Genomic DNA, 16331 nt, shown 5'->3' with positions numbered 1-16331 from the left:
TTTTATCCTTAAAACACTTGACCCCGTATAAATGATATTTCAGCTTATGTGAAATGAGATCTCCACCATTTATTTTCGTTTGGTCAAGCTCGAAAGGGATCATCCTTTGCTTACTATTCGCCAGATAGAAGCTACAGATTCCATGTTTATGCTAGCGCTCCCACTCAATTGCACTACCGTGTTCCCAAAAAGTACGTATCACCCTGACTTAAAAGTAGGCTTAACTAACAATTCAAGGAACACGAATAGCCTTTCAAGATTGAGCCTAATCATAACAGGATTAAGATCATTTGATCTAGGATCAACTAGGCGATATTGACTTGAATAGATTTTACGGTAAGTTTAATTAAATCTAAGTCAAAGCACTACTACAAACCAAGCTTTTAGAGACACTTTTTTTTAGAAAATATTAAAGAACCGACGTCATAGGGTTGGAATTTTTTGGAAGGGATTTTGACACCACCTATGGCGTCGGTTTTTTGGAAATTACCGACGCCATAGGGTGTCCCCCCTATGGCATCGGTTATTTCTAAAAAAACCGATGCCTAAAGGGTTTATAACCCTAGCCCAGCCCATCATCTTCCTCATTCGACCAGCCAACTCAGAAACCCCCAAACCAGAGAACCCCAAACCCTCTCCGCCAACCACCACGAAAAACCACCCCCATTTCACCATTTTTTCACCATTTTAGCTCATTTTTGTTTCTAAATCTTATATTTTTCATACCTAAAACTATATACCTGAAAAGATCACATTTTTTCTCATTTTTTAGGGTAAACCGAAGGTAGAGGTAGTGGTGGTGGTGGTTATACCTCCGATCACCGTTTTTAGTGGAGAAAACATTGTATTTCAACGTCTATTAAGGTATAAATCTAATTTCTACTAATTTTAGTACTGTACATTGCTTTATTTTTTATTTTATAAATTTTTTTAGGGTTTTTCTATATTATTAAATATGTATTGTGTGTATATATTGTGAATGAGAAATGTATTATGTGTATATATATTGTGAATGAAAAATGTGATATAGGAGCGTATATATGTATGTATTTTGTGTTGTATTAAATATGTATTGTGTGTGTATATATTGTGAATGAGAAATGAGATAAATAGGAGAGTATTTTATATATTGTATATGTATATATTGAGTATTTTAAACTAATAGTTTTGTTAAATATTGTGAATGAGAATGAGATAAGAGAGTATTAAAATAAAAGTTTAGAAATTGTTTTCTAAAAAATTAGTCTAGAAACAAAAGTTTAAAAATTACCTCTATTTTGTATCAATTTTTTTCTATTTTCAATTTTATTCATGTGTTTTTATTTTTTTTAGTAGCTAGTAGATAGTTAATGACAACTACTTAGCAAGTTACTAATTTTCATTCTATTCATGTATTTTTAACTAGTTAGTAATAAATTAACTAGTTAGTAACTAAATACTCATAAATTATATAACTAGGAAGTAGCTAAATAAAAAAATTTGTATTTTTGTAGTATTTCTTTATGTTGTAGGTTGTGAGGTCAATTTGCAAGGATCTGACATATTTGGTATTGAGCGGTTTCTAATTAGCTCGAGGTATACACTCACTAAATTTTATTATAAATTAATTATGAATGCTTAGTAGAGTTTGAATATCTTAAATATTCATCCGTAGTGAAGTAGGTTCTGTAATATATTGTAATGCGCCGGATCGATGGGTGAAATAATATGCATGTTAGATGAGTTTGAATATCTTCAATATTCATCCTTAGTGAAGTAGGTTCTGTGAATACATGTACTGCAGTCGAATGAGTGGTAAATTTTTATATTGCTAAATGTTGTTGTGATTGTTTCATATTGTTTTGAATTGTGTTTTGTTGATATTAATAGGTTTGAATTTTTCGGAAACGTTCAATTATAGTTGTTATGCTGCCGAAATTTCAGTAAAATTAGGATAATATTTGATTTTAATTTCTCTTAAACTTGGTTGTTAGGATTTTATCGGAAGTGACTTTATCGAAAGACAAGTACATAATTTTGGGTATAAGGTATGCTTTCTTTAACCTACTTTTATAAGAATATTTTTCATATATATTTAGATAATCTTTAAATGCTTAGAGTAATTTTAGAATAATATTGATGTAATACATAGGATATATATTGTTGAGTGCTAAGGATAGATATAGTAAGCTATAAAAAAATACAAAAAAAATGTCTATATTGGGATTTGAACTTGTGACCAAAAGGATAGATTGATAAATTTTTACCAATATACCAAAACACAATAGAATTAACAAATACATTATAAACATTGATTCTAATACTTAAAATAAGAATTCTATTAGTTTATGTTAAGTAAAATGCAAAATAAAACACAAAAAATACCCAAGTTCAAAAAAAAAAAAAATCGCCTCAAGCGGAAACCGGATCAAAAGTTATTAATAATGTTCAAAGTTTTCAAAAAATTTCATGCAAAGTTTAACCCTTTATCTACAAAAATACAATACACTACAAAAATGATACTAATATATTAAAAAAAATTATAAAAATATACTAATATACTACAAAAATACAAACACATAATATAAAATATTAATAAAAAGATAGCTAATATACAAACACTTAGAGTAATGTAGATGTGTATTTATTAAACTTTTCAATTTAATTTGTATTTATGGTTATTATATATAATTTATACTTAATTTAATTATATTAATAATAAAATGATATATATATAAATTATGCTAAAATACAAAATTGGAAGCTGAAAAAAAAAACCATAGGAAGACCCTATGGCGTCGGTTATTATGAAATAACTGACGCCATAGGTCCCCTATGGCGTCGGTTGTTTTTAACCCTTTAGCGTCACCCGGAACAGCGTCGGTAGCGAATTTTGCCAATGCCGACGCTGAAAGCCCTTAAAAACCGCCTCTAAAGCCCAATTTTGTAGTAGTGAAGTTCAATATCGGTCCCTTCCGATGCATACTCCATGCATCCAACCTGAGCTTTACTTTAACCAATGCTCTGGAAAGAACATAGCACTTCTCTCAATGCAAGTAAACTCTGTTGTAGATTATCATATCAGTAAAACCCTGTGTCTGATAAATCTAGGAAAACTTTATTCACATAGTCATGTTTACTTTCCAATGTGTTGACGGCACAATAAACAGGATCAAGTATGTGAAAAGGGTTTCAGATGAATTTATACATTATGTACATATAATCATGAAATAAATCATGTGAACCATGCAACATTAAATGTTATTTCTGATCTATATTAATAAGTAAATCTGATTATATTGAAATGAGTTTTTTTTAGGGCATAAAACCCAACACCGCCTAGCGTCCATCTAGTCTGAACAGCCTGCGAAACCAAGAGTTGGCACATTAGGTCAAGATCAACGAGAGCTTACTAATGCCGCTTAATTAGGAAATTAAAAACATGCGCCTATTCTACTATCAGGCTACTAACATGCTTCCTATCAGGCTTTTCTTATTTCATAATAATTAAATAAACTACTAAAGCAATAAAAGCTTACTGAACCGTAGAACGAGCTAACTGCTGATGACGATTGTACATGTCGTGACGATCTTCGGAAGACAACCAGGTGACTCTAATACCAAATTGTAACACCCTAACTAGCATAGGCGTATTACGTGATTTTTAAACGTACTGTGCAGCTCGTTGCTAATCAACGAGATTTATGGAAATCGTGATTAATTAAATTTTTTTCTTTTTAATTAAACTTAAATAATATTTTATACAAAATACTTTGGGATCCCATTTACAAAATACTTTACACGTACTGTGCAGCTCGTTGCTAATACAAAATACTTGTCGCCCAGCGACTAACTACAAAAGCACCGTTGTCCCGAGGATCGTACGCTCCAGGCCTAACCGCCCCGACATGTACAATCTTCATCGGCTCGTCCTCACGGTTCCCCAGCCTTGCCTTGCCCTTACCTACACATAAACATAGCACTGTGACTCGACAGACTCAGTAAGAAAAGCATAAATCATAAAACATACATAAATCCCGGGTTATGATCAGACGCCCATGTTGGGTTTTATGCCCTAAATAAAACTCCATTTCAATGTAATCCATTTTATTCAACATCAATAAAGAAAACAGAAGTATTTTTCATTCATTTGTGTATGTTTTGGTTCATCTTATTAATTGCTTGTCTATTTGATTTATAAATTCATCTGAAACCCTTTTCACATACTTGATCCTGTTTATTGTGTTGTCAACACATTGGAAAGTAAACATGACTATGTGAATAAAGTTTCCTAGATTTATCAGACATAGGTATTTACTGATATGATAATCTACAACAGAGTTTACTTACATTTGGAGAAATGATATGTTCTTTCCAGAGCATTGGTTAAAGTAAAGCTCAGGTTGGATGCATGGAGTATGCATCGGAAGGGACCGATATTGAACTTTGACTTAGATTTATTAAACTTACCGTAATATCTATTCAAGTCAATATCGCCTAGTTGATCCTAGATCAAATGATCTTAATCCTGTTATGATTAGGCTCAATCTCAAGAGGTTATAACAATGGATAACTAATGATGTGTCTATATTGTGGAACATATAGAACATTCTATATACTGAGAGTGCAATTCTAAGTTCTATGCGTGGATTCAACAAAGAATTAATAAGTCAGTGAATTTAGGTTATAAATTCTTGATCTGCTTATTGGAAGCTCGGTTATATAGACCCATGGTCCCCCCACTAGTTGAGATAATATTGCTTGTAAGACTCATATAATTGGTTTTGATTAATCAATTATAATTCTCAAATTAGACTATGTCTATTTGTGAATTTTTCACTAAGTAAGGGCAAAATTGTAAAGAAAGAGTTTTTAGGGCATAGTTGTTAATTATGATACTTTGTATGGTTCAATTAATAAATACGATAAATGAAAATATTATTTAATAATTATTTATAGTTATTAAATAGTTAGAATTGGCATTTAAATGGTTGAATTTGAAAATTGGCGTTTTTGAGAAAATGAGATGCAGAAATGATAAAACTGCAAAATTGCAAAAAGTGAGGCCCAAATCCACATTGCCGAGGCCGGCCACTTTTATAGGTTTTTTCATCTGATATTTTCATTATTTTAATGCCAAATAATTCAAACCTAACCCTAGTGGAATGCTATAAATAGATAGTGAAGGCTTCAAGAAAATTACACGTTTACTTCTGATTTCTTTCATAGAAAAACCTGAGCCTTCTCTCTCTATACCTAGCCACCACCTTCTTCTCTTTCTTCTTCCTTGAAATTTCGAAACCTCTTAGTGATTAGAGTAGTGCCCACACACAGCAGGTGATACCTCAATCATAGTGAGGAAGATCGTGAAGAAAGACATTCAACAAGAAGGAGTTTCAGCACTAAAGAAAGAGAGAAAGAGATCCAGGTTCAGATTTTGATAATACTCTGCGACACAAAGGATACAAGGGTTAGAGATCTAAACGGAAGGAGTCGTATTATTCCGCTGCACCCAATGTAAGGTTTCTCATACTTTATATGTGTTTATTTTATAATCGTTTTAGAAGTTCATATTTAGGGTGTTAATCAACATACTTGTGAGTAGATCTAAGATCCTGGTAAAATAATTTATAACAACTGGCCTCAGAGCCATGGTAATTGATTTTCTTGCAAGAAATTTGGAATTAAAACGATTTGTTTGATGTTTTGGATGGTATCATGTTGTTTTGAGTGTTGTTTGATGATTGATTGATGTTTGTGAATTTTCGTAAAAAATAATTGAATATCTGTTTCTGGAATTATTTTTATTGGATATTTTAGGAAAAATTAAGCAATTTACTTTTTTACAGAACTCAATTTCGATTTAATTTGAATTAGTTATGATTTTTTGAAGTTTCAAAAAATATCAGGGTGACATCACAAAGACACACGCGCGCGGATGGCCTATTTCCTCGGCCAGACGCGTGTTAGGACAAGTTTTGTCCGAAGAACACGCGCATGGGGTGTCTGAAACCCCATTCCGTGCACGGAAATCCTACTGGACTCACTCCAGCACCGAGCTTGCTCGGCCGTGCACCCTCCCTAGCGCGCGCAGACAGTATGCAATGCATACAGTCCGTACAGCTAGCAATTTTTTCGTTTTTCTTCGATTTTTCATGCTATTTCATGGATTTAACTCCCGATTTTTTGTGTAGTTTTGTATTTTGATTTTTACTTTTCCATTTTCAAATCTAATATCAAAAATAAATTAATTTGAATTTTTTAAATTTAATTTTAGATATTAGTGTAATTTAAATTTGAAAACAAGTAAATATCTATCTTTTTGCTTGATTTTATATCTTATTTTTAAATTTGATTATTTTATCTTATCTTTTAAATTTAAAGGTCAGATATTAAATATTTTTTAAATTAATTTTTTTTAAATATTTGACCTTATTTAAATTTAAAATAAGATTATTATAATCATGTAATTTTAAATAGAAGTAAGATAGTTTGCTAATTTTTTAAATTTTGTTATTTTATTTAAATTAAAATATAAAATCTGAAAAATATTTTTTTTATTTTATATTTAATTTATAAAATAACTTTAAAAAAATTTAAAAGGTAGTTAGCAATTATTTTTGAAATGATATTTAGGTTAGTTGAAACCTAATTTTTCAAAAATTGTAGGTTTAATTTTAAATTTTTTTTATTATTTTATTTTAAAAAAAAAACGAAATATTTTTTTTATTATTTAAATATTTTTCGAAAAATAATTATTTAAAATTAAATAAATCCTACATCCAACTATCCAATTCATCTTGTTGCAGGAGTATGTGTTTTAGCTTGTATGTAAGTTTTATAAAACATATTATTGCTTGATTGGAAATAGTCATGGTTAACTTGTTGACAGATCCAATGATCTGATTTTAACTCATGGTTCAATTGGTCAAGTAAATAATTTGTAACAGGTAAATTTTACAATCTTCTTTCATTTGTGTATGACCTAGCAACATGATAGGATCCATCCAAATGTGTGCCTGTGTGAGCCTATATGTTTAATTTTATTATAGATGCATATAGGTTGTCGTTGCTAAATAAAATATCATAGTTTTTTGATAGATTTTATTTAGGCCCATTTAGTTTTTGGGCCTATTCAATTAATAACAGTTGTTCATTTTAAGGTTAAATTCCTCTCTTTTGGGCCTTGTGTGAGAGTTGGGAGCCATAGTAGTGGGTACAATATACTGAACCCAGCCCCCCCTCACATGAACTACCCCAATTGTGAAGGCTCATTTGCCTGATTTGAATAACTGTACTAGGTTAATTAAATTAGTTTAACCTAATAAAATTGATTAGCAACATAATTAATTTCATTTATTTTGAAATTAATTTAAGAAAACCATAGTTTAAAGAATTTTATTCTAAGCTAAACTATATTTATTTTCTTGTATTTAATTAAATATAGAATTATAACCAACTAGATTCTTTCTGAAGCCTAATTTAAATTTTTCATTAAATATTCCTATTTAAGTTGAAAATTAGTTATCTCTAACTAATCAACTTAAATCTGAATATCTTTTGAATTTCAAATTTCAAAATTAAGTTGAGGAATTTTAGGAATTGGTTATTAAGATTCTTTAGATATTTTTTTAAGTTGATATTTTTTTTTTCAAATATTAACTTAAAATGGAATATTTTCAAATTAAGTGGTTACAACTTAATTTTTTTTTTTTTTGATATTTAGTTAAATTTAAATTTGAAAATATTTAAGTTCTAGATTTTTTTTCTAATACAACTTAAATTAGATATTTTTTCAAATTTTGTGGAAAAGATACTTAGTCAAATAAGATATTTTCTAGATAGTTATTTCTAGACTACTTATTATTTCTAATATTAAATAGGAAAATATTATACATTCTGAAATTAATTATTTAAATAATTAATTTTGGTACAATTTATTTTAAGTATATTTTTTCCTAGTATTAAACTAGAGATTAATAATTAAGTCTTCTCTACACTTAATTATTTATTTCTTGAATTTAATACATTTAATTAAATTGAAAATTAAATATCTAAGTTGATTTTCATCATGATACTTAAATATTTCTTTTTCATGACACTTAATTAAATAGAAAATTATTTTAGTTGAAATTTATTTTTTCAACTTAAATTTAAATAATTTTCAAAATATATACTTTTTCTTTATTTTATTAATCAATTTTCGAAATTGCATTTCATAATGCAAGATGATTTTGAATTTATCTTGAAAAATAGATTAAGTTGTAAAGTAATTATTTATTTTAATTAATTCTTGGACCAACTTAAATCAATGATTTTTTCATTTATTGATTAATTTAAAATAAATGAATTAAAGTATATTATTAGAAATTGAATTAATTAGTCAAAGGAAAATCTAAATAGGTGATATTTTTGCTTGAAGTATTTTTCTAAGTAATTATTATTTAAGTATTTCGAAAAATATAAAGTTTTTATACTTTCTTTTTCAAAATACGATAAATATATTCTCATGAAAATTTTTTTGAGTTGCAAATTAATTTAAATTAATACAACTTAAATAATTTTCTTAATATTAATATATCAAAGTTACTACTGAGATGGAAATAATTCAGTTTATTTCAATCACCATCTAAGTATAATTTTATAAATATTAAATTAAATTCTAATTTAGAATTTTAATTCTAAATTCGATATTTAATGAATATATTTTATTATAAATAATAATGAAAATACATTTTAAAGAATGAGCTTTATTATTATTAAGATATTCGATCTCCATTGTTGGTTTTACATAGCGTTTGTTTTAGTGAGTAATCCTCTCTAATGGAGGAACGTTCATTAGCAAGTTCGCACCGTTTAATCTCGAAAGATAAGTAGCTTTGTAAGTGTTTTATATGGTACGGATCACCCTAATGGTGGCGACTGTATTTGACTTGCAAAATATGAAACAATGGTAGAAGCTCATAAGATAGAATAGCCTTGACTCTCGCCTAAACGGGACAACGCTGGATTCTAATCTTGATCGAATAAAAGGTTGCTAGAATGTTTAACATTTTAGATGAGCTGACAACTCTATTCAATGGATGGTAGCTTTGACTCTCGCCTAAACGGGACACTGATATCAGTTTGTTGAAAACCTTGGAAATTATTCAGGATTGTATGTTTTAGTATTTTCGCTTGTCATTCCTACTTGCTATATGTTTAATAATTTTTGAATTGTGTATGAATTTATATTGAACCATGTTATTTTCTGTTATTAAATTGTAGTTTAATTTTGAATCTTCATTGTTGGTCTAACTTGGTTTGTTTTTCTAATGAGATAAATTCCTAATGGATTTTCACCATTAGACATACATAATAGTGTTAGATCTCGAAAGATAAATATTGTATATGCAACATCTAGCTGTTCATCAATTGACGACACCTTAGACTACTATTTTTACAATATGAAACAAGAAGATTGTATAAATAAGATTACTTTGACTCTCGATAATCGAAGCATCGTTGGATTCTTATTTATAAACGAAATTATCCTAATTCCTCTTAGCTTATTCATTTCGAATTAGCTCAATAACATATCATTGGATGAATGGTCTATATATCATTTCATGTCATTCTATTTTTTCTCTTCAGAAAATAAATGACGCATCTGATTATAACCCCAAAATTCTATTCCACAATGATATAAGTCCTCAATCTTAGAAATCTCCTAGAGTTAAATTAGTAGTGGTGGTCCAAGATAGAATTACTCATTATATTTGGTATAAATTTAAGTCTTTGACTTTAATTTTAGATTCCAAACAGAAATTTTCTTATATTTCTATTTCCAGAATACAATACAGTTACACTTTCACAAGTGTTTAATATCCATCTTCTATTAATAGATTCAAAAACTATATATTAAAGTATGGAATATGAGTTTAGTATTCTGTGACCAGGATCCACTTGCACTATTCTAAGAACTCTTTGATGTAACTGTACCTAAGTCATCAAAAAGACACAACCACATTTTTATTAATCTGTGGCATTTGTATCTTGTTCATAGTGGTTTTGACAAGATCAATCTCTGCAAAGAGTTAATATGCCTATATCCACTGAAAGTTGTTCATCTCATTCGTAGATGGATGTACATTCAGGGGTGGATATGAGTTTTTCGTTGTATTCTTAAAACGAACACTCTAGATTATACCTTATGCAAAGAAATTTGAAATGTTTGAAAAATTTCATAAATTTCTAGCAATGGTTAAAACCATTAAGGTAAGTGGTTAAAGATCTTGCGAACTGATAGGGTGGAGAAATCGTTAGTAGATATGCAGTTCAAAGATCATTAAATTGATTTTTGAATTATATCCAAACTTACCTCCCCAGAAATTTTGATTTGCATATTGATGATTAGTTACTAGTCGTTGCCTAAATCCTTCTATGGTAATACATTTTCATAATGATGTAATGGTTGTATACTTAATGTAAATCATTACTAGATTCATTGATGACCTAATCAAAATCTTAAGAAAAGCTAGAAATGTTAACCATGGTTTGTTAGCTATTCTAAGTGATTAGGGGTGGACCATCCCATAGTCAATAGATAAGAAAGTGTTTGTTTAAATAAATACTACTTTTCTAAGAAAATGACTAAGTCTGAAAATAAAGTAGCAAATAAAGGAGATATTTATTTCTTGATTCCAAAAGTGTTCAATCATCTTATTTGCCATATGATGATCCCACTGCCTCTGTTGTCTTGTCACAACCTAAGAGGTTAATGCCATTTAGTTTTCTTAGACATAATTCACGGTACCTTGTTGTAGTGGGAGAGTTTCTAGGAACTTCACTTCTTATGACTTGGAAGACACTAGTGATGAAAATCCTGTTGGAATTTATTTTACCAGGATCTTATATCTACTCACAAGTATGTTGTTTAACACCCTACATATGAACTTTCTAAAACGATAAAATAAACACATATAAAGTTAAAAAAACCTTACATTCATGCAGCAGAATTAATGTCTCCTTCCACTCAGATCTCTAACCCTTGTATCCTTTCTGTCGCAGAGTATAATCAAGATCTGAGCCCGAGTGTCTTTCTTCTTTAAGTTTGATCCTTCACAGTCTTCCAATCTATGATTGAGTTACTGCTTGCTGTGTGTGGGCACTTACTCTTTCACTAGGGTCGAAATTTATGAAGAGAAAAGAGAGAAGAGGGTTTTGGCCTATAGAAGAAAATAGGGAAGGCTCAGTTTTTCTGAAGAGAGAAATTTCTGTCAGATAACTAATGAATTGTTGTGTTTTGACTGAGCCATCACTTTCTATTTATAGGCAACTACTAGGTTTAGGTTAGGAATTATTTGGCATTAAAATAATGAAAATATTAATTTGAAAAAGTCAAAACAGTGGCCGGCCATGGTGTAGTTTATGGGCCCACTCGATTTTGCAGTTTTCACAAATTTTATTTCTATCTTTTCTAAAACGCCAATTTTCCAATTCTAACCATTTAAATGCCAAAACTAATTATTTAATAACTAAAATAGATTATTAAATAATATTGTCATTTAATTTAATTATTAACTGGACATATAAAGTCCATTAATAAATAAATAGACCTAGAATCTCTTTTCTTTACAATTTCACCCCTACTTAGTGAAAATTCATAAAATTAGACATAGTCTAACTTTAGAATTATAATTGATCAATCACGAATCAATTAATGAGTCTTACAAGCAGAATGTTCTCAACTAGAATGGGGACCATGGATCTATATGCTGAGCTTCCAATAAGTGAACCAAATTTACCAAGTAAATTCTTACTTATTAATTCTTCGTTGAATCCACTCTTAGAACTTAGAATTGCACTCTCAGACTTATATAGAACATATTATATGTTCCACGATATCAATATGCTATCTCATTAACCATTGTTATAATCTTATTGTGATTTAAAGATCCTCTATATAGATGATCTACATCGAGATGGGATTTCTTTACCGTTCTCACCCCTCAATGTATCTTGCCCCTTAAAACACTTAGGTACCTGTAAATGGTGTTTAGTGATCTAATAATTAGTCAGTTAAACAAGAGATCATCCATTTACTTCTATTTGCTAAGCTCGAAGGGAATCATCACTTGACTTCTATACACCAGTAGAAGCTATAGATTCCATATTTATGTTCAGCACTCCCACTCAATCATACTATCATGTTCCCAAAATATACGTATCACCCTGACCTAAAAGTAGGCTTAACTAATAAATCAAAGAACATGAATAGCACTCCTGAGTTGAGCCTAAGCATATCAGGATTTAGATTCTTTTAATATTAAGATCAACTACTGATATTGACTTTGAAAGATATATATAACGGTATGTTTGTAATATCTTAACTTAGTTGCAATATCGGTCCAGTCCAATGTATACTCCATACATTCGAAACTAGTATACTTTACTAATGTCCTGGAAAGAACATCACACTTACTCCAAGTGTAAGTACACATCATCGCTGATTATCACATTAGTGTAAATCCAATAACACTGATGAAACAGGGACCAAGTCTTTTGATTCATATGATCACAATCACATTCCACTGTGTTGACGATACTGTAATTGTGAATAAACATATGATCTGGATTTAACTGATTTTGTGTGTAAATGTAATAAACATATTAAACCATTGACATGTAAAATTCATGCAAACATAAATCACTTCAAATTTCTTATATTGATAACTAATCAGATTGTAAAGAGTTTTATTTAGGGCATAAAAACCAACAAATCCATTGTGAGTTTAAACAAGTAATGGATTGTCAAGATAAGAAACTAAGAAGAAAAGCCAATAGAACTATGGTTTAATCCATTCACATGGAATAACCTAAAGTTTTCTATTACAAGGACATAAAAGGAAGTTTCGTGTATAAATCTATTCAATGGACTTAACAAAACTTCCTGTTCCTAGTATTATAGGTTTGAGTTTATCTAAACCTATGGCTTGTGGTATACCTGGTAATTACTTACTCTAATGCAAGCAACTTACTTTAGTAAGATGCTGAAGCATTTTCTTTCTAATGGCAATCTATAGAAGCTTCTCGACTTCTAGGCATAGATTTTATTTATCTAAGGAAAAGTCTCAACTATTCCAGAAAAGATAAAGTCATGAAAGAATTTCTTAAATCAACAGTGAGAGGTCTCAGATATGCTTTAGTATGCCTTAGACCAGACACCTGCTGTTGAGTGGGAGTAATGAGTAGGTATCAGATTAATCCAGGAAGAGAACATTGGAAGACAATCAAGTAAATCTTAAGATTAACAAGAGGAACTATATGTTAGTCAATAAGGGTGTATTTAAAACTCTTAGACTACACCACATCAGATTTCGAGATTTGCCTTTGTGCTAGAAAATCTTTCTGATAAGATGGTGATTACTCTAGGGGTGGAATAGTGATTTTGGAGAAGTGTAAAAACTTATCTGAAGTCTCTAGGTCTACCAAAAAAAGGACTGAATGTTAAAGTTGCAGGAAAGGTACTTATTCAGTCTAACGAAAGTTCTATACAACTGTGGCACAGTTCCAACAAGCCTTAACTACTAGTGTTAATTTCCTGATTAACCAAAAGTAGTTGTCAAAGGTATAGAATCCAGTATCCCAAAAAGAGTAGACATACAGAGAGGAATTTCACATTATCAATGATTTTGTGATTAAGGAAGAGTAATGGTGGAGAAAAGGTTGTGTTTAATTCAACTTTTCAGATCCTATTACGAGAAGTTTACTACTACTACACTTGATTTGTATATCAAGGTGTTGAGATTATTTGAAATGCACTTTTTGTTTTACATAAGTGCAAGTGGGAGTTTGTTGGGTTTTATGCCCTAAATAAAACTCCATTTCAATGTAATCCATTTTATTCAACATCAATAAAGAAACAGAAGTATTTTTCATTCATTTGTGTATGTTTTGGTTCATCTTATCAATTGCTTGTCTATTTGATTTATAAATTCATCTGAAACCCTTTTCACATACTTGATCCTGTTTATTGTGTTGTCAACACATTGGAAAGTAAACATGACTATGTGAATAAAGTTTCCTAGATTTATCAGACATAGGGTTTTACTGATATGATAATCTACAGCAGAGTTTACTTGCATTTGGAGAAATGCTATGTTCCTTCCAGAGCATTGGTTAAAGTAAAGCTCATGTTGGATGCATGGAGTATGCATCGGAAGGGACCGATATTGAACTTTGACTTAGATTTATTAAACTTACCGTAATATCTATTCAAGTCAATATCGCCTAGTTGATCCTAGATCAAACGATCTTAATCCTGTTATGATTAGGCTCAATCTCAAGAGGTTATTCGTGTTCTTTGATTTGTTAGTTAAGCCTACTTTTGGGTCAGGGTGATACGTACATTTTGGGAACACAGTAGTGCAATTGAGTGGGAGCGCTAACATAAACATGGAATCTATAGCTTCTATCTGGTGAATAGTAAGTAAAGGATGATCTCCTTCGAGCTTGACCAATCGAAAATAAATGGTGGAGTACTCATTTCACATAAGCTGAAATATCATTTATACGGGGTTAAGTGTTTTAAGGATAAAATACATTGTAGGGTGTAACGGTAATCTAATCCCTTTACAGTGTAGATCATTCATATAGAGGATCATTGATCAAATTAGGATTATAACAATGGATAACTAATGATGTGTCTATATGGTGGAACGTATAGAGCATTCTATATACTGAGAGTGCAATGCGTGGATTCAACGAAAAATTAATAAGTCAGTGAATTTAGGTTATAAATTCTTGATCTGCTTATTGGAAGCTCGGTTATATAGACCCATGATCCCCCCACTAGTTGAGATAATATTGCTTGTAAGACTCATATAATTGGTTTTGATTAATCAATAATAATTCTCAAATTATACTATGTCTATTTGTGAATTTTTCACTAAGTAAGGGCAAAATTGTAAAGAAAGAGTTTTTAGGGCATATTTGTTAATTATGATACTTTGTATGGTTCAATTAATAAATACGATAAATGACAATATTATTTAATAATTATTTATAGTTATTAAATAGTTAGAATTGGCATTTAAATGGTTGAATTTGAAAATTGGCGTTTTTGAGAAAATGAGATGCAGAAATGATAAAACTGCAAAATTGCAAAAAGTGAGGCCCAAATCCACATTGCCTAGGCCGGCCACTTTTATAGGTTTTTTCATCTGATATTTTCATTACTTTAATGCCAAATAATTCAAACCTAACCCTAGTGGAATGCTATAAATAGATAGTGAAGGCTTCAGAAAAATTACACTTTTACTTCTGATTTCTTTCATAGAAAAACCTGAGCCTTCTCTCTCTATACCTAGCCGCCACCTTCTTCTCTTTCTTCTTCCTTGAAATTTCGAAACCTCTTAGTGATTAGAGTAGTGCCCACACACAGCAGATGATACCTCAATCATACTGAGGAAGATCGTGAAGAAAGACATTCAACAAGAAGGAGTTTCAGCACTAAAGAAAGAGAGAAAGAGATCCAAGTTCAGATTTTGATAATACTCTGCGACAGAAAGGATACAAGGGTTAGAGATCTGAACGGAAGGAGTCGTATTATTCCGCTGCACCCAATGTAAGGTTTCTCATACTTTATATGTGTTTATTTTATAATCGTTTTAGAAGTTCATATTTAGGGTGTTAATCAACATACTTGTGAGTAGATCTAAGATCCTGATAAAATAATTTCCAACAGCCCATACCTCTGACCATAACCCTAACTGCCGTGTCCCACACGATACTGAGTCCTGAACGTTCGTACGACGGTACTTTTGACAAAGTAACAGCCTATACTCGGTACACTGGTCATACTCCAGCTGCTAGTCATACTCAAGCCTTACCGATGTGTTCAGTATCAGCCTATACTCGGTTCACTGGTCATACTCCAGCTGCTAGTCATACTCTAGCCTAACCGATGTGATACGGTCAAACAGTACAGTACCACCAACCCTAGTATCAGCCTATACCCAGTTCACTGGTCATACTCCAGCTGCTAGTCATACTTTAGCCTAACCGATGTGATATGGTCGGATGGTACGAAGCCAACATACATATTTAATGTAATCTAACAGGCTTCCTAACATGCACGCTAAACATGTAATACATATGCATACTGTTATACTAATCTTACCTCGATTCCGAATTCAGGTGTGCCGGTCAACCTGAGTGGAACGAACTGCACGGTGGTTTACATGCTCCTAAACCATAACAATCACAACACTAAATAAGTGATACGCTAAATCACTTCCCATGGACTTAACAACATAAAAACGGAAAAAACTAGGGTTCCCAAAAATCCCCCAACCGGCAGACCGGTTGCA

This window comes from Cannabis sativa, chromosome 6, assembly GCF_029168945.1.
Source record: "Cannabis sativa cultivar Pink pepper isolate KNU-18-1 chromosome 6, ASM2916894v1, whole genome shotgun sequence".
In the NCBI taxonomy this organism is placed as follows: domain Eukaryota; kingdom Viridiplantae; phylum Streptophyta; class Magnoliopsida; order Rosales; family Cannabaceae; genus Cannabis; species Cannabis sativa.
The sequence above is the reverse complement of the archived record's forward strand: the minus strand, read 5'-3'. Positions refer to the sequence as shown.